This window comes from Salmo salar, chromosome ssa05 (assembly GCF_905237065.1).
Source record: "Salmo salar chromosome ssa05, Ssal_v3.1, whole genome shotgun sequence".
Lineage (NCBI taxonomy): Eukaryota > Metazoa > Chordata > Actinopteri > Salmoniformes > Salmonidae > Salmo > Salmo salar.
The window spans coordinates 75,187,900-75,210,154 of record NC_059446.1 but is presented as its reverse complement, the minus strand read 5'-3'; the positions used below and the strand labels follow the sequence as shown (position 1 = coordinate 75,210,154).

General features: G+C 42.9%; 1 protein-coding gene across 1 annotated transcript in view; it reads left to right on the top strand.

Moving 5' to 3' along the window:
- The window catches only part of kcnn3 (potassium intermediate/small conductance calcium-activated channel, subfamily N, member 3), an 89,756-nt gene that overhangs the window by 23,453 nt on the left and 44,048 nt on the right, over window positions 1–22,255 (top strand).

Sequence of the window (22,255 nt, the reverse complement as noted above, 5' to 3'; positions counted from 1 at the left end):
ACTCAGTCCTCTCCCTCTTCTGACGACTGAGATAATCAATCAGAAACACCTTCATCATTTCTGTTTGACCGTTAGTCCTGCTTCATGATGTAATAATACTGTGGACATTTAGCAGACATTTCTATCCGACCTTTTACACAGATCAGCTCCCATCCTGTAAACATGCAGAAATCACCCACAGCTCTGGTGTTGTTCCAGCTAGATTTCTAGTCCAGGACTAGTTTACATCATATCTGTCTAAAAAACACACCACAAATATTCATCTGATGGTATGACTTGTTGTTTTGAAGTTGGGTTCAGCTATTTCCCTGCTAGCTACCCAGATGCCAGATTAGTATGCCCTGTCATACACAGACAGATTATTATTCTGCTACAGTGTCACGCTGCTCTAAGGGATTGACTGCATAGACATCAAATACTCTGCTTCCTGTATGCCAACCCATGGAAGTGTGTGTGTGTGTGTGTGTGTGTGTGTGTGTGTGTGTGTGTGTGTGTGTGTGTGTGTGTGTGTGTGTGTGTGTGTGTGTGTGTGTGTGTGTGTGTGCAAAGGGGTGTCACTGTGCAGCAACACTTCTTGATAAAAAAGGCCCTTGAGGTCTCCTCACAGGTTCAATGTCTCACACACACACACACACACACACACACACACACACACACACACACACACACACACACACACACACACACACACACACACACACACACACACACACACACACACACACACACACACACACACACACAGTCACTCATCCACCGACACTCCTTTGACTCCTGCATGTGACTGGCACACTAATACGTGAAGGAGAATGGGAGAGAGAGAGAGAGAGAGAGAGGAAGAGAGATAAAGTGCTCTTCGGTTAATCCGTCCAATATAATTCCTTTTGATTAAATGAAATGTGGGGTTGGGTTGTGGTGGGGAGGTGAGGGGGTTGATGCAGGCGGCTGAGGGGAGGATTTAGCCAAAAACACTTCTCTTAATAACTGACTAACTGGAATGTCAACACAAGCCTACAGATCCTAGCCCTGTGGGCCCAGCCTGCTAGATGCCTATTTAATAGTCTATTAGTCATATGGCTCACCTGCCCATCAGCAACACGCCTGTTTACCTTTCTGTCAGTTGCATGCTCAGCATGCTTCTTGGAGTTGCTCTGAGTGTGTGTGTCCATCAGTATTCAGACCCACATCAGCAGTAAGGGATGCTGAGCCAAAGAGACATCTATTCTATCTTGGAGTGTTGCTGGTAGGGATGTGAGTGCAGGGGGAAATTAGAGGGGTTCTATCTGAAGTTACTAGCATTCATACATTCTCTCTTTCTCTCTTCACCTCTGTTTACCACCTTTTATCTCTCTCCCTCTCTCTCTCTCTTTATCAGATTATGTCCCTCTCAGTTCCTCTGTCTCTGGGCTCAATTCAATTCTATGACTTTCTCCTTCTCTCTTGCATTCTACCCTCATCCCTCTAAATATACCCCATTCTACCTCTCTCCGTCTGTATCTCTCTCCCTCTTTCACATCTTGCTTTGTCTCTGAAGTGTCAACCTATTTCAGACTCTCTGTATAGAGCTCGCCAGCTTGTGGTCCTAAAATCTGGAAATAACTTACCTCTGGTTCGTTCAGCAATCCCTATGGGGAAAATGAATGGGGAAAGAACAGGGTTTTGGAATAAACACAGACAATAAGGTCTGAGGTTAACACAGGCTCAAGAGATCTCATACATTTTGTTCTATGAGATAATAGCAGTCAGTTAACATGACCTTTATTTAATTATCAAGCCTCTATTTATTGTTCTACCCTTCCTTGTTCTCTCTATGTCCCCTTCCTGTCTGTCCCCATCTCGCTGTTTCCCTTACCTCCTCTCCTTGTTCTCTCTATGTCCCCTTCCTGTCTGTCCCCATCTCGCTGTTTCCCTTACCTCCTCTCCTTGTTCTCTCTATGTCCCCTTCCTGTCTGTCCCCATCTCACTGTTTCCCTTACCTCCTCTCCTTGTTCTCTCTATGTCCCCTTCCTGTCTGTCCCCATCTCACTGTTTCCCTTACCTCCTCTCCCTGTTCTCTCTATGTCCCCTTCCTGTCTGTCCCCATCTCGCTGTTTCCCTTACCTCTCCTTGTTCTCTCTATGCCCCCTTCCTGTCTGTCCCCATCTCGCTGTTTCCCTTACCTCTCCTTGTTCTCTCTATGTCCCCTTCCTGTCTGTCCCCATCTCGCTGTTTCCCTTACCTCTCCCTGTTCTCTCTATGCCCCCTTCCTGTCTGTCCCCATCTCGCTGTTTCCCTTACCTCTCCTTGTTCTCTCTATGCCCCCTTCCTGTCTGTTTCCCTTACCTCCTCTCCCTGTTCTCTCTATGCCCCCTTCCTGTCTGTTTCCCTTACCTCCTCTCCCTGTTCTCTCTATGCCCCCTTCCTGTCTGTTTCCCTTACCTCCTCTCCCTGTTCTCTCTATGCCCCCTTCCTGTCTGTTTCCCTTACCTCCTCTCCCTGTTCTCTCTATGCCCCCTTCCTGTCTGTTTCCCTTACCACCTCTCCCTCTTCTCTCTATGCCCCCTTCCTGTCTGTCACACTCTCACTGTTTCCCTTGCCTCCTCTCCCTGACCCTTATTTTCTCTCTGTCCCTAACCTCCTCCTGTATGATTCTCTCCCTCACTTCCATCTTCTCTCTCCTTCCCTTTCTATCCAGTGTCTGTTCCTATCAGTCAGAGGTATTGTCCATGTAGGATGAAGCCAGTGGAGCACAGCATGCCCTCCACCCCACACCATACTCCTCTGTGGATGGAGCCCCCCCTCCACCCCACACCATACTCCTCTGTGGATGGAGCCCCCCCTCCACCCCACACCATACTCCTCTGTGGATGGAGCCCCCCCTTCACCCTCCACCCAACACCATACTCCTCTGTGGATGGCGCTCCCCCTCCACCCTCCACCCCACACCATACTCCTCTGTGGATGGCGCTCCCCCTCCACCCTCCACCCCACACCATACTCCTCTGTGGATGGAGCCCCCCTCCACCCTCCACCCCACACCATACTCCTCTGTGGATGGAGCCCCCCCCTCCACCCTCCACCACACACCATACTCCTCTGTGGATGGAGCCCCCCCTCCACCCCACACCATACTCCTCTGTGGATGGCGCCCCCCCTCCACCCCACACCATACTCCTCTGTGGATGGAGCCTCCCCTCCACCCTCCACCCCACACCATACTCCTCTGTGGATGGAGCCCCCCTCCACCCCACACCATACTCCTCTGTGGATGGAGCCCCCCCTCCACCCCACACCAAACTCCTCTGTGGATGGAGCCCCCCCTCCACCACACACCATACTCCTCTGTGGATGGAGCCCCCCCCTCCACCCCACACCATACTCCTCTGTGGATGGAGCCCCCCCTCCACCCCACACCATACTCCTCTGTGGATGGAGCCTCCCCTCCACCCTCCACCACACACCATACTCCTCTGTGGATGGAGCCCCCCTCCACCCCACACCATACTCCTCTGTGGATGGAGCCCCCCCTCCACCACACACCATACTCCTCTGTGGATGGAGCCCCCCCCTCCACCCCACACCATACTCCTCTGTGGATGGAGCCCCCCTCCACCCCACACCATACTCCTCTGTGGATGGAGCCCCCCTCCACCCCACACCATACTCCTCTGTGGATGGAGCTCCCCCTCCACCCCACACCATACTCCTCTGTGGATGGAGCCCCCCCTCCACCCTCCACCCCACACCAAACTCCTCTGTTGAGGCAGCATGTCTGTTTGAGGCAGCATGTATGTTTGAGTCAGAATGTCTGTTTGAGGCAGCATGTCTGTTTGAGGCAGCATGTCTGTTTGAGGCAGCATGTATGTTTGAGTCAGTGTGTGTTTGAGTCAGTGTGTCTGGGTTCTTGGGTTCTGTCGTGTGACTCAGCATTTGCCAGCTCACCAGTGGCCTTCTGTCCTTAGGCTGAGAGGGGTGGGGGTGGAGGTTAGAGAAGGCCAGCTGCCCACGCACACTCACACGCTATCCTAACACACACACACACACACTTTCCTAATTCACACACTCACACGCTATCCTAACACACACACACACTTTCCTAATTCACACACTCACACGCTATCCTAACACACACACACACACACTTTCCTAATTCACACACTCACACGCTATCCTAACACACACACACACTTTCCTAATTCACACACTCACACGCTATCCTAACACACACACACACTTTCCTAATTCACACACTCACACGCTATCCTAACACACACACACACTTTCCTAATTCACACACTCACACGCTATCCTAGCACACACACACACTTTCCTAATTCACACACTCACATGCTATCCTAACACACACACACACTTTCCTAATTCACACACTCACACGCTATCCTAACACACACACACACACACTTTCCTAATTCACACACTCACATGCTATCCTAACACACACACACACTTTCCTAATTCACACACTCACACGCTATCCTAACACACACACACACTTTCCTAATTCACACACTCACACACTATCCTAACACACACACACACTGTCCTAACACACACACATACTGTCCTAATTCACACACTCACACGCTATCCTAACACACACACACACACACTTTCCTAATTCACACACTCACACGCTATCCTAACACACACACACACTTTCCTAATTCACACACTCACACGCTATCCTAACACACACACACACTTTCCTAATTCACACACTCACACGCTATCCTAACACACACACACACACTTTCCTAATTCACACACTCACACGCTATCCTAACACACACACACACTTTCCTAATTCACACACTCACACGCTATCCTAACACACACACACACTTTCCAAATTCACACACTCACACGCTATCCTAACACACACACACACTTTCCTAATTCACACACTCACACGCTATCCTAACACACACACACACTTTCCTAATTCACACACTCACACGCTATCCTAACACACACACACACACAAACACACACACACACACACACACACACACACACTTTCCTAATTCACACACTCACACGCTATCCTAACCACACACACACACACACACACACACACACACACACTTTCCTAATTCACACACTCACACGCTATCCTAACACACACACACACACTTTCCTAATTCACACACTCACACGCTATCCTAACACACACACACACTTTCCTAATTCACACGCTATCCTAACACACACACACACTTTCCTAATTCACACACTGTTGTAATACACAAACACACACGCATTTAATTGAAATTAATTCAGAAGTAGAGAGGGAAATGAGAGAGAGAGAGAGAGAGAGAGAGAGAGAGAGAGAGATTTTTCATCAGTCCATCGGTATACTGGTAGTAATGGGAGTAGCCACACGTCTTATGTACGTAGTTGTTTTTGGGTCAGATTTATTGGAGCAACTTTTTTCTGACACAATAACCTTGCTGGTTACGTTACCAGACCTCTGAATAGCAACATCCACAACGGGTCGATAGCAGAGATTTTCTTGTTTGTCTTCCATTTGTGGTGAAAGCAAAGCTGGATCACGTTGAGACATCAGAAAAGGGGATTGTAGTCTCTTTCCACACCTTGGGACCAGAAGGTTGTTGGTTCAGCACCCCCAGGCAGGGAATGCTGCCCCCAAGTTCACTACAGTAAATCAGCAGCATGCAGACCTTGTTAGGGAAACACTGGGTACATTCTAACAGTATGTTAATATCAGACCTCGTTAGGGAAACACTGGGTACATTCTAACAGTATGTTAATATCAGACCTTGTTAGGGAAACACTGGGTACATTCTAACAGTATGTTAATATCAGACCTTGTTAGGGAAACGCTGGGTACATTCTAACAGTACGTTAATATCAGACCTTGTTAGGGAAACACTGGGTACATTCTAACAGTATGTTAATATCAGACCTTGTTAGGGAAACACTGGGTACATTCTAACAGTATGTTAATATCAGACCTTGTTAGGGAAACACTGGGTACATTCTAACAGTATGTTAATATCAGACCTTGTTAGGGGAACACTGGGTACATTCTAACAGTATGTTAATATCAGACCTTGTTAGGGAAACACTGGGTACATTCTAACAGCATGTTAATATCAGACCTTGTTAGGGAAACACTGGGTACATTCTAACAGTATGTTAATATCAGACCTTGTTAGGGAAACACTGGGTACATTCTAACCGTATGTTAATATCAGACCTTGTTAGGGAAACACTGGGTACATTCTAACAGTATGTTAATATCAGACCTTGTTAGGGAAACACTGGGTACATTCTAACAGTATGTTAATATCAGACCTTGTTAGGGAAACACTGGGTACATTCTAACAGTATGTTAATATCAGACCTTGTTAGGGAAACGCTGGGTACATTCTAACAGTATGTTAATATCAGACCTTGTTAGGGGAACACTGGGTACATTCTAACCGTATGTTAATATCAGACCTTGTTAGGGAAACACTGGGTACATTCTAACAGTATGTTAATATCAGACCTTGTTAGGGAAACGCTGGGTACATTCTAACAGTATGTTAATATCAGACCTTGTTAGGGAAACACTGGGTACATTCTAACAGTATGTTAATATCAGACCTTGTTAGGGAAACACTGGGTACATTCTAACCGTATGTTAATATCAGACCTTGTTAGGGAAACACTGGGTACATTCTAACAGTATGTTAATATCAGACCTTGTTAGGGAAACGCTGGGTACATTCTAACAGTATGTTAATATCAGACCTTGTTAGGGAAACGCTGGGTACATTCTAACAGTATGTTAATATCAGACCTCGTTAGGGAAACACTGGGTACATTCTAACAGTATGTTAATATCAGACCTTGTTAGGGAAACACTGGGTACATTCTAACAGTATGTTAATATCAGACCTTGTTAGGGAAACACTGGGTACATTCTAACAGTATGTTAATATCAGACCTTGTTAGGGGAACACTGGGTACATTCTAACAGTATGTTAATATCAGACCTTGTTAGGGAAACACTGGGTACATTCTAACAGTATGTTAATATCAGACCTCGTTAGGGAAACACTGGGTACATTCTAACAGTATGTTAATATCAGACCTCGTTAGGGAAACACTGGGTACATTCTAACAGTATGTTAATATCAGACCTTGTTAGGGAAACACTGGGTACATTCTAACAGTATGTTAATATCAGACCTCGTTAGGGAAACACTGGGTACATTCTAACTGTATGTTAATATCAGACCTCGTTAGGGAAACACTGGGTACATTCTAACAGTATGTTAATATCAGACCTTGTTAGGGAAACGCTGGGTACATTCTAACAGTATGTTAATATCAGACCTTGTTAGGGAAACGCTGGGTACATTCTAACAGTATGTTAATATCAGACCTTGTTAGGGAAACACTGGGTACATTCTAACAGTATGTTAATATCAGACCTTGTTAGGGAAACACTGGGTACATTCTAACAGTATGTTAATATCAGACCTTGTTAGGGAAACACTGGGTACATTCTAACAGTATGTTAATATCAGACCTCGTTAGGGAAACACTGGGTACATTCTAACAGTATGTTAATATCAGACCTTGTTAGGGGAACACTGGGTACATTCTAACAGTATGTTAATATCAGACCTTGTTAGGGAAACACTGGGTACATTCTAACCGTATGTTAATATCAGACCTTGTTAGGGAAACACTGGGTACATTCTAACAGTATGTTAATATCAGACCTTGTTAGGGAAACGCTGGGTACATTCTAACAGTATGTTAATATCAGACCTTGTTAGGGAAACGCTGGGTACATTCTAACAGTATGTTAATATCAGACCTTGTTAGGGAAACGCTGGGTACATTCTAACAGTATGTTAATATCAGACCTTGTTAGGGAAACGCTGGGTACATTCTAACAGTATGTTAATATCAGACCTTGTTAGGGAAACGCTGGGTACATTCTAACAGTATGTTAATATCAGACCTTGTTAGGGAAACGCTGGGTACATTCTAACAGTATGTTAATATCAGACCTTGTTAGGGAAACACTGGGTACATTCTAACAGTATGTTAATATCAGACCTTGTTAGGGAAACACTGGGTACATTCTAACAGTATGTTAATATCAGACCTTGTTAGGGGAAACGCTGGGTACATTCTAACAGTATGTTAATATCAGACCTTGTTAGGGAAACACTGGGTACATTCTAACAGTATGTTAATATCAGACCTCGTTAGGGAAACGCTGGGTACATTCTAACAGTATGTTAATATCAGACCTTGTTAGGGAAACACTGGGTACATTCTAACAGTATGTTAATATCAGACCTCGTTAGGGAAACACTGGGTACATTCTAACAGTATGTTAATATCAGACCTCGTTAGGGAAACGCTGGGTACATTCTAACAGTATGTTAATATCAGACCTTGTTAGGGAAACGCTGGGTACATTCTAACAGTATGTTAATATCAGACCTCGTTAGGGAAACGCTGGGTACATTCTAACAGTATGTTAATATCAGACCTTGTTAGGGAAACGCTGGGTACATTCTAACAGTATGTTAATATCAGACCTTGTTAGGGAAACGCTGGGTACATTCTAACAGTATGTTAATATCAGACCTTGTTAGGGAAACGCTGGGTACATTCTAACAGTATGTTAATATCAGACCTTGTTAGGGAAACGCTGGGTACATTCTAACAGTATGTTAATATCAGACCTTGTTAGGGAAACGCTGGGTACATTCTAACAGTATGTTAATATCAGACCTTGTTAGGGAAACGCTGGGTACATTCTAACAGTATGTTAATATCAGACCTTGTTAGGGGAACACTGGGTACATTCTAACAGTATGTTAATATCAGACCTCGTTAGGGAAACACTGGGTACATTCTAACAGTATGTTAATATCAGACCTTGTTAGGGGAACACTGGGTACATTCTAACAGTATGTTAATATCAGACCTCGTTAGGGAAACACTGGGTACATTCTAACAGTATGTTAATATCAGACCTTGTTAGGGAAACACTGGGTACATTCTAACAGTATGTTAATATCAGACCTCGTTAGGGAAACACTGGGTACATTCTAACAGTATGTTAATATCAGACCTCGTTAGGGAAACACTGGGTACATTCTAACAGTATGTTAATATCAGACCTTGTTAGGGAAACGCTGGGTACATTCTAACAGTATGTTAATATCAGACCTTGTTAGGGAAACGCTGGGTACATTCTAACAGTATGTTAATATCAGACCTTGTTAGGGAAACGCTGGGTACATTCTAACAGTATGTTAATATCAGACCTTGTTAGGGAAACGCTGGGTACATTCTAACAGTATGTTAATATCAGACCTCGTTAGGGAAACACTGGGTACATTCTAACAGTATGTTAATATCAGACCTCGTTAGGGAAACACTGGGTACATTCTAACAGTATGTTAATATCAGACCTCGTTAGGGAAACACTGGGTACATTCTAACAGTATGTTAATATCAGACCTCGTTAGGGAAACACTGGGTACATTCTAACAGTATGTTAATATCAGACCTCGTTAGGGAAACACTGGGTACATTCTAACAGTATGTTAATATCAGACCTCGTTAGGGAAACACTGGGTACATTCTAACAGTATGTTAATATCAGACCTCGTTAGGGAAACACTGGGTACATTCTAACAGTATGTTAATATCAGACCTTGTTAGGGAAACACTGGGTACATTCTAACAGTATGTTAATATCAGACCTCGTTAGGGAAACACTGGGTACATTCTAACAGTATGTTAATATCAGACCTTGTTAGGGAAACACTGGGTACATTCTAACAGTATGTTAATATCAGACCTTGTTAGGGAAACGCTGGGTACATTCTAACAGTATGTTAATATCAGACCTTGTTAGGGAAACGCTGGGTACATTCTAACAGTATGTTAATATCAGACCTTGTTAGGGAAACGCTGGGTACATTCTAACAGTATGTTAATATCAGACCTTGTTAGGGAAACGCTGGGTACATTCTAACAGTATGTTAATATCAGACCTTGTTAGGGAAACACTGGGTACATTCTAACAGTATGTTAATATCAGACCTTGTTAGGGGAAACGCTGGGTACATTCTAACAGTATGTTAATATCAGACCTTGTTAGGGAAACGCTGGGTACATTCTAACAGTATGTTAATATCAGACCTTGTTAGGGAAACGCTGGGTACATTCTAACAGTATGTTAATATCAGACCTTGTTAGGGAAACGCTGGGTACATTCTAACAGTATGTTAATATCAGACCTTGTTAGGGAAACGCTGGGTACATTCTAACAGTATGTTAATATCAGACCTTGTTAGGGAAACACTGGGTACATTCTAACAGTATGTTAATATCAGACCTTGTTAGGGAAACGCTGGGTACATTCTAACAGTATGTTAATATCAGACCTTGTTAGGGAAACGCTGGGTACATTCTAACAGTATGTTAATATCAGACCTTGTTAGGGAAACGCTGGGTACATTCTAACAGTATGTTAATATCAGACCTCGTTAGGGAAACGCTGGGTACATTCTAACAGTATGTTAATATCAGACCTTGTTAGGGAAACGCTGGGTACATTCTAACAGTATGTTAATATCAGACCTTGTTAGGGAAACGCTGGGTACATTCTAACAGTATGTTAATATCAGACCTTGTTAGGGAAACGCTGGGTACATTCTAACAGTATGTTAATATCAGACCTTGTTAGGGAAACGCTGGGTACATTCTAACAGTATGTTAATATCAGACCTTGTTAGGGAAACGCTGGGTACATTCTAACAGTATGTTAATATCAGACCTTGTTAGGGAAACGCTGGGTACATTCTAACAGTATGTTAATATCAGACCTTGTTAGGGAAACACTGGGTACATTCTAACAGTATGTTAATATCAGACCTTGTTAGGGAAACACTGGGTACATTCTAACAGTATGTTAATATCAGACCTCGTTAGGGAAACGCTGGGTACATTCTAACAGTATGTTAATATCAGACCTTGTTAGGGAAACGCTGGGTACATTCTAACAGTATGTTAATATCAGACCTTGTTAGGGAAACGCTGGGTACATTCTAACAGTATGTTAATATCAGACCTCGTTAGGGAAACGCTGGGTACATTCTAACAGTATGTTAATATCAGACCTCGTTAGGGGAAACGCTGGGTACATTCTAACAGTATGTTAATATCAGACCTTGTTAGGGAAACGCTGGGTACATTCTAACAGTATGTTAATATCAGACCTTGTTAGGGAAACGCTGGGTACATTCTAACAGTATGTTAATATCAGACCTTGTTAGGGGAAACGCTGGGTACATTCTAACAGTATGTTAATATCAGACCTTGTTAGGGGAAACGCTGGGTACATTCTAACAGTATGTTAATATCAGACCTTGTTAGGGAAACGCTGGGTACATTCTAACAGTATGTTAATATCAGACCTTGTTAGGGAAACGCTGGGTACATTCTAACAGTATGTTAATATCAGACCTTGTTAGGGAAACACTGGGTACATTCTAACAGTATGTTAATATCAGACCTTGTTAGGGAAACGCTGGGTACATTCTAACAGTATGTTAATATCAGACCTCGTTAGGGAAACGCTGGGTACATTCTAACAGTATGTTAATATCAGACCTTGTTAGGGAAACGCTGGGTACATTCTAACAGTATGTTAATATCAGACCTTGTTAGGGAAACGCTGGGTACATTCTAACAGTATGTTAATATCAGACCTCGTTAGGGAAACGCTGGGTACATTCTAACAGTATGTTAATATCAGACCTTGTTAGGGAAACGCTGGGTACATTCTAACAGTATGTTAATATCAGACCTTGTTAGGGGAACACTGGGTACATTCTAACAGTATGTTAATATCAGACCTTGTTAGGGAAACGCTGGGTACATTCTAACAGTATGTTAATATCAGACCTTGTTAGGGAAACGCTGGGTACATTCTAACAGTATGTTAATATCAGACCTTGTTAGGGGAACACTGGGTACATTCTAACAGTATGTTAATATCAGACCTTGTTAGGGGAACACTGGGTACATTCTAACAGTATGTTAATATCAGACCTTGTTAGGGAAACACTGGGTACATTCTAACAGTATGTTAATATCAGACCTTGTTAGGGAAACACTGGGTACATTCTAACAGTATGTTAATATCAGACCTCGTTAGGGGAACACTGGGTACATTCTAACAGTATGTTAATATCAGACCTCGTTAGGGAAACACTGGGTACATTCTAACAGTATGTTAATATCAGACCTTGTTAGGGAAACACTGGGTACATTCTAACAGTATGTTAATATCAGACCTTGTTAGGGAAACACTGGGTACATTCTAACAGTATGTTAATATCAGACCTTGTTAGGGGAACACTGGGTACATTCTAACAGTATGTTAATATCAGACCTTGTTAGGGGAAACACTGGGTACATTCTAACAGTATGTTAATATCAGACCTCGTTAGGGAAACGCTGGGTACATTCTAACAGTATGTTAATATCAGACCTTGTTAGGGAAACACTGGGTACATTCTAACAGTATGTTAATATCAGACCTTGTTAGGGGAAACACTGGGTACATTCTAACAGTATGTTAATATCAGACCTTGTTAGGGAAACACTGGGTACATTCTAACAGTATGTTAATATCAGACCTCGTTAGGGGAAACACTGGGTACATTCTAACAGTATGTTAATATCAGACCTCGTTAGGGGAAACACTGGGTACATTCTAACAGTATGTTAATATCAGACCTTGTTAGGGAAACGCTGGGTACATTCTAACAGTATGTTAATATCAGACCTTGTTAGGGAAACGCTGGGTACATTCTAACAGTATGTTAATATCAGACCTTGTTAGGGAAACGCTGGGTACATTCTAACAGTATGTTAATATCAGACCTTGTTAGGGAAACACTGGGTACATTCTAACAGTATGTTAATATCAGACCTTGTTAGGGAAACACTGGGTACATTCTAACAGTATGTTAATATCAGACCTTGTTAGGGAAACACTGGGTACATTCTAACAGTATGTTAATATCAGACCTTGTTAGGGAAACACTGGGTACATTCTAACAGTATGTTAATATCAGACCTTGTTAGGGAAACGCTGGGTACATTCTAACAGTATGTTAATATCAGACCTTGTTAGGGAAACGCTGGGTACATTCTAACAGTATGTTAATATCAGACCTTGTTAGGGAAACACTGGGTACATTCTAACAGTATGTTAATATCAGACCTTGTTAGGGAAACACTGGGTACATTCTAACAGTATGTTAATATCAGACCTTGTTAGGGAAACACTGGGTACATTCTAACAGTATGTTAATATCAGACCTTGTTAGGGAAACGCTGGGTACATTCTAACAGTATGTTAATATCAGACCTTGTTAGGGAAACGCTGGGTACATTCTAACAGTATGTTAATATCAGACCTTGTTAGGGAAACACTGGGTACATTCTAACAGTATGTTAATATCAGACCTTGTTAGGGAAACGCTGGGTACATTCTAACAGTATGTTAATATCAGACCTTGTTAGGGAAACGCTGGGTACATTCTAACAGTATGTTAATATCAGACCTTGTTAGGGAAACACTGGGTACATTCTAACAGTATGTTAATATCAGACCTTGTTAGGGGAAACACTGGGTACATTCTAACAGTATGTTAATATCAGACCTTGTTAGGGAAACACTGGGTACATTCTAACAGTATGTTAATATCAGACCTTGTTAGGGAAACGCTGGGTACATTCTAACAGTATGTTAATATCAGACCTTGTTAGGGAAACACTGGGTACATTCTAACAGTATGTTAATATCAGACCTTGTTAGGGAAACGCTGGGTACATTCTAACAGTATGTTAATATCAGACCTTGTTAGGGAAACACTGGGTACATTCTAACAGTATGTTAATATCAGACCTTGTTAGGGAAACACTGGGTACATTCTAACAGTATGTTAATATCAGACCTTGTTAGGGAAAAAGGGAAAATAAATCAACATAAATATGCATTTACAATATTGTTTGTTCTTCACTGGTTGCCCTTCTTGCTGGTCACAAATCTTGCTGCTGTGATTGCACAGTGTGCTATTTCACCTAATAGATATGGGAGTTAATCAGAATTGGATTTACTTTCAAATTATTTGTAGGTCTGTGTAATCTGAGGGAAATATGTGTCTCTAATATGGTCATACATTTCCACTTCATTTTGTGGGCACGTAGCCTGTCTTCTCTTGAGAACCAGGTCTGCCTATGGCACCCTCTCTCAATAGCAAGGCTATGCTCACTGAGTCTGTACATAGTCAAAGCTTTTCTTAATTTTGGGTCAGTCATAGTGGTCAGGTATTCTGCAGTGTCTCAATTTGGTGTTTGTCCTATTTTGTGGACCCCAGACTTCACAACCATAGAGGGTTCTATAACTGTTTCAAGTATTTTTAGCCAGATCCTAATTGGGATGTCAAATTGTATGTTCTCTCTCTCTCTCTCTCTCTCTCTCTCTCTCTCTCTCTCTCTCTCTCTCTCTCTCTCTCTCTCTCTCTCTCTCTCTCTCTCTCACTCTCTCAGGTGTGTAGAAAAAGCCAGAGAGGTGTTCCCTCAGAGTTGAGAGCACAGTCTAGGAAAGTGTGTCATCTGTTTTCCTATATGAGTGTGTGTGTTCGTGTGTGTTCGTGTGTGTGTGTGTGTGTGTGTTCCGGTGTGTGTGTGTGTGTGTGTGTGTGTGTGTGTGTGTGTGTGTGTGTGTGTGTGTGTGTGTGTGTGTGTGTGTGTGTGTGTGTGTGTGTGTGTGTGTGATTGAGAGAGAAAGAGAGAGAGAGATGTGAGATCCTTGTCCTAGTTTTTATCTCTCTCTTCAAGGGATTTCCATGCTGCAGGCCTTGCAAGGCGTTTCCCACCCTATTTGTGTGTGTGAGTGTGTGTGCACGTATGCGTGTGTCCGCTCCATCACTGTGTCCTGTGGTGTGTAGTCTAGCCTGTCTCTCTCCTCCCTGAGGTGGGCTTTCTCCTCACAGGTAGAACTCGCTCCTAACCACAGATCTAGGATAAGATTACTCTACTGCTAATCCCAACCTTATCCATTAGGAGGATAAAAAATATCTGACCCTGTATCAGTGCTTAGGGAAAACATCTACTGTACCTCCTTTTTGTTCCTCCCACTGGGGAGTGGTGACTCTGGGCTTGTTTGGTCAGGTCTGTTTATGTTCTGTGTGCCTCTGGACTTGTTGGTCAGGTTTACAGAGGTTCTGTGTGCCTCTGGGCTTGTTTGGTCAGGTCTGTCTCTGTTCTGTGTGCCTCTGGGCTTGTTTGGTCAGGTCTGTTTCTGTTCTGTGTGCCTCTGGGCTTGTTTGGTCAGGTCTGTCTCTGTTCTGTGTGACTCTGGGCTTATTGGTCAGGTCTGTCTCTGTTCTGTGTGACTCTGGGCTTGTTTGGTCAGGTCTGTTTCTGTTCTGTGTGACTCTGGGCTTGTTTGGTCAGGTCTGTCTCTGTTCTGTGTAACTCTGGGCTTGTTTGGTCAGGTCTGTCTCTGTTCTGTGTAACTCTGGTCTTGTTTGGTCAGGTCTGTCTCTGTTCTGTGTGACTCTGGGCTTGTTTGGTCAGGTCTGTCTCTGTTCTGTGTGACTCTGGTCTTGTTTGGTCAGGTCTGTCTCTGTTCTGTGTAACTCTGGTCTTGTTTGGTCAGGTCTGTCTCTGTTCTGTGTGACTCTGGGCTTGTTTGGTCAGGTCTGTCTCTGTTCTGTGTGACTCTGGGCATGTTTGGTCAGGTCTGTCTGCTCTGTGTGACTCTGGGCTTGTTTGGTCAGGTCTGTCTCTGTTCTGTGTGACTCTGGGCTTGTTTGGTCAGGTCTGTCTGCTCTGTGTGACTCTGGGCTTGTTTGGTCAGGTCTCATCTGGGGGGAAGAGTGGAAACTGCACATCTTATCAGAGAGCACAGAATTCTTGTTGTTGTTGATTTTTTGTTGTTTTTCAAGATGATCGGGTATCTCACTGCATCCTCATATGCCATGTCTTGAAATAAACAGAGAGACAGATTAAAAGTACATTTACATTATAAAACTTCTGACAGCCAACTTTTTTATTTTTTATTTTTTTTATTTCACCTTTATTTAACCAGGTAGGCTAGTTGAGAACAAGTTCTCATTTACAACTGCGACCTGGCCAAGATAAAGCAAAGCAGTTCGACACATACAACAACACAGAGTTACACATGGAATAAACAAAACATACAGTCAATAATACAGTAGAAAAAAGAAAACAAAAAGTCTATATACAGTGTGTGCAAATGAGGTAAGATAAGGGAGTTAAGGCAATAAATAGGCCATGGTGGCGAAGTAATTACAATATAGCAATTAAACACTGGAATGGAAGATGTGCAAAAGATGAATGTGCAAGTAGAGATACTGGGGTGCAAAGGAGCAAGATAAATAAATAAATACAGTATGGGGATGAGGTAGTTGGATGGGCTGTTTATGGATGGGCTGTTTACAGATGGGCTATGTACAGGTGCAACTTTCTAACTCCGCACATAACTTTTGGACTTTATAGCGTTACCAGAAGGCATGGATTATTGAGTTATTGTTAGTTTTACACTTAAGACATGACTTTGCCGTTGTGTTGTAGAATTTGTTAATTTTGTCTCTTGTGTAACAGATTCTATACATTAGTTTATACTGGATTAAGCATACATTTTAGTTACCTGTAATCTCGTTAGTTATGTTCCAACATTACCTCCATCTTGTGCCAATATCAGTTATTTTTATGTTTTGGTTCCAATTTTTATATTTGTTTCTAAGAGATTGTCAGTTGGATAGGCTCTCTGCAAGGTTTTGCATATCTAACCTATCATATGAATATCCTTTTCTGACTCAAATAGGAATCCCTCAAGATTGCGCTGATGTCCAAAAATGTTTAAATATACATTTCTTGATATTAAACTTTTAACTTGCATTTGAAAATATCTACATTGGTCAGTCCAAAATTGCTTTTTAATTCTGTATAACCAAGTCATTTACGGTTTCTATTCCTTTAGTTTTCCATGTGGACCAATTTATCTGTACATTCTGAAAAGCTATCAAAGATTGTTTTTGGGAGTGATATTGGTTCTTGTATAATGTTTCATTTTCTTCCATATTGTTCTAGTGTTCTAAACTATGAAGTTGTTCATGTTCTTAGCTTTATCCTTTGAAAATAGACACGTAAAAAATTCTGGGGATGAGCATGCTCATCTTCAATATGTACTCATTGTTCCTCTTTAGTGAATTTAACTATAAGCCACGACATCATTTTCTGGAATTTTCCAAGCTGTTTAAAGGCACAGTCAACTTAGTGATGTAAACTTCTGACCCACTGGAATTGTGATACAGTGAATTATAAGTGAAATAATCTGTCTGTAAACAATTGTTGGAAAAATTACTTGTGTTATGCACAAAGTAGATGTCCTAACCGACTTGCCAAAACTATAGTTTGTTAACAAGACATTTGTGGAGTGGTTGAAAAACGAGTTTTAATGACTCCAACCTAAGTGTATGTAAACTTCCGACTTCAACTGTATGCTGAGCACTTGTTGGCTGCTTTTCCCTCACTCTGCGGTTCGACTCATCCCAAACCATCTCAGTTTGGTTGAGGTCGGGGGATTGTGGAGGCCAGGTCATCTAATGCAGCACTCCATCACTCCCCTTGTTGGTAAAATAGCCCTTACACAGCCTGGAGATGTGTTGGGTCATTGTCCTGTTGAAAAACAAATGATAGTCCCACTAAGCCCAAACCAGCCATGCTGGTTAAGTGTGCCTTGAATTCTAAATAAATCACTGACAGTTTCACCAGCAAATCACACCTCACAAAGACACAGTGGTTGGAACCAAAAATCTCACATTTGGACTCCAGACCATTGCTCGTGCTTCTTGGCCCAAGCAAGTCTCTTCTTCTTATAGGTGTCCTTTAGTAGTAGTTTCTTTGCAGAAATTCGACCATGAAGGCCTGATTCATAACAGTCTCATCTGAACAGTTGATGTTGAGATGTGTCTGTTACTTGAACTCTGTGAAGCATTTATTTGGGCTGCAATTTCTGAGGCTGGTAACTCTAATGAACTTATCCTCTGCAGCAGAGGTAACTCTGTGTCTTTCATTCCTGTGGCGGTCCTCATGAGAGCCAGTTTCATCATAGCGCTTGATGGTTTTTGCGACTGCACTTGAAGAAACTTTCAATGTTCTTGACATTTTCTGTATTGAGTGACCTTCATGTCTTAAAGTAATGATGTCATTTCTGTTTGCTTATTTGAGCTGTTCTTGCCATAAAATGGACTTGGTCTTTTACCAAATAGGGCTATCTTCTGTATACTCCCCCCCCCCACCTTGTCACAAGACAACTGACTGGCTCAAACTTTTAAGAAGGCACAACTTTTAATAGAAATGCATTCCAGGTGACTACCTCATGAAGCTGGTTGAGAGAATGCCAAGAGTGTGCAATGCTCTCATTAAAGAAAAGGGTGGCTATTTGAAGAATCTCAAATATAAAATATATTTAGATTTGTTTAACACTTTTTTGGTTACTACATGATTCCATAAGTGTTATTTCATAGTTTTGATGTCTTGTAGAAAATAGTAAAAGTAAAGAAAAACCCTTGAATGAGTAGGTGTAACTGTTGACCGGTAGTGTATATCTATATTTTGTTACCCCCCTTTTCTCCCCAATTTCAATCTTGTCTCATCCTCCGAAACATGACCTGCTTAACCCGGAAGCCAGCCGCACCAATGTGTCGGAGGAAACACTGTTCAGCTTACGACTGATGTTAGTCTGCAGGCGCCCGGCCCGCCACAAGAAGTCACTAGAGCCCGATGGGCCAAGTAAAGCCTCTCCGGACAAACCCTCCCCTAACCCGGACGATGCTGGGCCAATTGTGTGCTGCCCTATGGGACTCCCGATCACGACCGGTTGTGATACAGCCCAGGATCGAACCTGGGTCTGTAGTGATGCCTCTACCACTGCGATGCAGTGCCTTAGACCACTGCACCACCCGGGAGGCCCGCGAATATAGTTTTTGGTAGGGTAATTGGTATTACAGAGAATAAATATCTAAACTTTGGGAGCCATGCCATTCTAAAGAGGTTTATTCTACCTGTAAGATTTATGGGAAGATTATTCAATTTAATTAGATCTGCTTTCATATTGTTGAGTAATGGGATAAAGTTATCTTTACGTAACAAAATGTGGAAAAAGTCAAGGGGTCTGAGTACTTTCCGAATGCACTGTATTTGTTGTTTATTGTTACTTATTAAGCATCCTAAGTATTTGATATGTTTTGTGGTCCACTTAAAGGATTGCAGGAGATCATGAGTTATTCTTTTTCCTATTGCCATTAGTTAGTTTTTTTCCACTTACATTCCAATACTGAGATTTTAGAGTATTCTTGAAATATTCTTTTGCAAGGGGGTCATTACATTTTCAACATTGGTCAGATATACCAGGAGATCATCTGCAAATAAGTTTAGTTTATATTAATGTTTGCCAATACTGATACCTGTTACTTTGGGTCCTGTCTAATTATTTTTATATGCGGTTCAATTGCCAGTGCAAACAGGAGAAGAGAGAATATCCCTGTCTTGTGCCCCTTTCTAAAGCAATTTTGTCAGATAATGTATTATTTGTGTATATTTTTGCTTTAGGAAATTTATATAATATTTTTATTACATGTATTATTTTAGCTGGAAAGTTGACAGCTTCCAAAGTTTTGAATAGAAAAGGCTATTCAAGGCCTCCCAAGTGGCGCAGCTATCGAAGGCCCTGCATCGCAGGGCTTGAGGCATGACTACAGACCCGGGTTCTATCCCAGGCTGTGTCACAACCGGCCATAACCCAGAGTCCCATAGGGCGATACGCAATTGGACCAGGATCGAACCCGGGTTAGGGAAGGATTTGGCTGGGGGGGCTTTACTTGGCTCATCATGCTCTAGCGACTCCTTGTGGTGGGCCAGGCGCCTGCAGGCTGACCTCGGTCATCAGTTGGATGGTGTTTCCTCTGACACATTGGTGCAGCTAGCTTCCAGGTTAAGCGGGCGGATGTTAAGAAGCGCGGTTTGGTGGGTCATGTTTCGGAGGACGCATGGTTCTCGACCTTCACCTCTCCCGAGCCCGTTGGGGAGTTGTTGCGATGAGACAAGATCGAAAAAGGGGGTAAAATAAAAGAAAATGAAAGAAAAGCCCATTCAAGACGGTCCAAAGCCATTTCAGCATCAACAGCCATTATTGATACATCTATATCTTGTTTTTTAGCATTTAGTATTCAACTGAAACATGTTCTTCTATTTGTTTGTAAGTGTCTATTTTTAATAAACCCTGTTTGATTGATATGTATGAAGTCCGGTAAGACTTTTGACATTTTATTGCTTATAAGCTTTGTTATTATTTTATTGTCACAATTTATTAAACTTATGGGTCTATAATCAGCAGAGCACCTAGATTTAGCTGGTTTTAATATAAATTAAATAAGTGTTTGATATGTGGAACTCCTCCGTCTCTCGCTCTGGTCTGTTGTTACAGCAGAATCCCTAGCAGAGCAGTGCTGGAGACGGGATTTGGGGGGTAGGAAGTTTGGATGATGGAAGGAGAAGTTTTACAGACACACACACACACCTAGAGCACACACACACTCCCAAAGCACATACAGTCAGTGGCTGTGGACAGGAGTGGGTGAGAGGGGGAGGCAGGGTGAGGGAGGGGTTAGATGTGGTTGTCAGGCCGGGAGCCAAAGAGGGTTTAGAGGTGTCCTATTATAGCGCACCAGGAGACATCCGCTAGCTAATCCCCTGCCAGTTTACACCTTCACCTGTGAAAAGGCCTCACCTATCTTTGGCCTTCATAATTTCCTCTGCTCACTTTCCTCCATCTATCCCTCGCTCTCTCTCTCTCTTTGCCTGTCCTTTATTTCCACACGCCTTCTATCTCATCCCTCCCTCCTGCCTAGTCCCTTTTCCCTCTGTGGGTTTTGACCACTGGTACTGTACCCCATTAGTTAACACAGCCACAAAGTCAGATTCCTCAGCCACAAAGTCAAAATTGGTTACACAAATGTGCTTTTTGGTCTTAATTTAAGGTTATGGTTAGGCATAAGGTTAGCAGGTGGTTAATGTTAGGGTTAAGGTTAGGGTAAGGTTTCAAATTACATTTTAAGAAGATAAAAAGTACAAATAGGTGGGGTTATGCCATAATTATGACTTTGTGGATGTGTTAACTAGTGACGACACTCCCCGCTCTCCTCTCCTCCCTCCCTTCTTCTCCCACTTCCCTCCCTCTCTCCCTCCTCCCTCTCTCCTACTGTTCTGTGGTGTTAGCCCGGTGGTGCTCAGTCATTCCATTGACAGATTACCTTCTTAATGGAATTTAATTATTTAGTTTTTCCTTGTGGCGATTCATCCAGGAAAAGAGTGACAGCAGCAGGGGGGGAAGAGAGGAGGAAGAGGAGGGAGGACTGTGTAGAGGTGTGTGGAATGAAGAGGAAGCGGGGAGGGAGAAAAGGAGGGATGGTCATTTCCTCTGATGGTGCGAGTCTGAATCACTTCTGTTTGGATTTGTTTGGATGTCATTCAGAAAGAGGGAGGGAGGATCTGGGGAAGAGAGAGAAAGAGGGAGTGAGGGATAGAAGAGCGGCAGTGTCACACGCACACACACACACACACACACACACACACACACACACACACACACACACACACACACACACACACACACACACACACACACACACACACACACACACACACACACACACACACATACATACTGAAGGGACAGCAGAGTGAATGACGATCAGTTTGCAGACAAAAGAGATGTTCTGTAAGTGTGAATGAGTTGTGTGTGTGTTGGGGCTGTGATGGGCTTCCCTCTGACTTAATGGAAAAGCACAGTGCCATTAGTGTGCACAGGCACACACATGCACGCACGCTAGCACGCACGCACGCACGCACACGAAAACACACACACACACACACACACACACACACACACACACACACACACACACACACACACACACACACAAACTTCTGTACTGTACTCTCTCTCACTCTCTTTGACTCTCACACACAGGATTTTCTCTCTATTCCTTCCCGTTCTCTATCTCTTCCCCTGTGTCCCTACCTCTCTTTTCCTCCCTCCCTCCCTCCCTCCCTCCCTCCCTCCCTCCCTCCCTCCCTCCCTCCCTCCCTCCCTCCC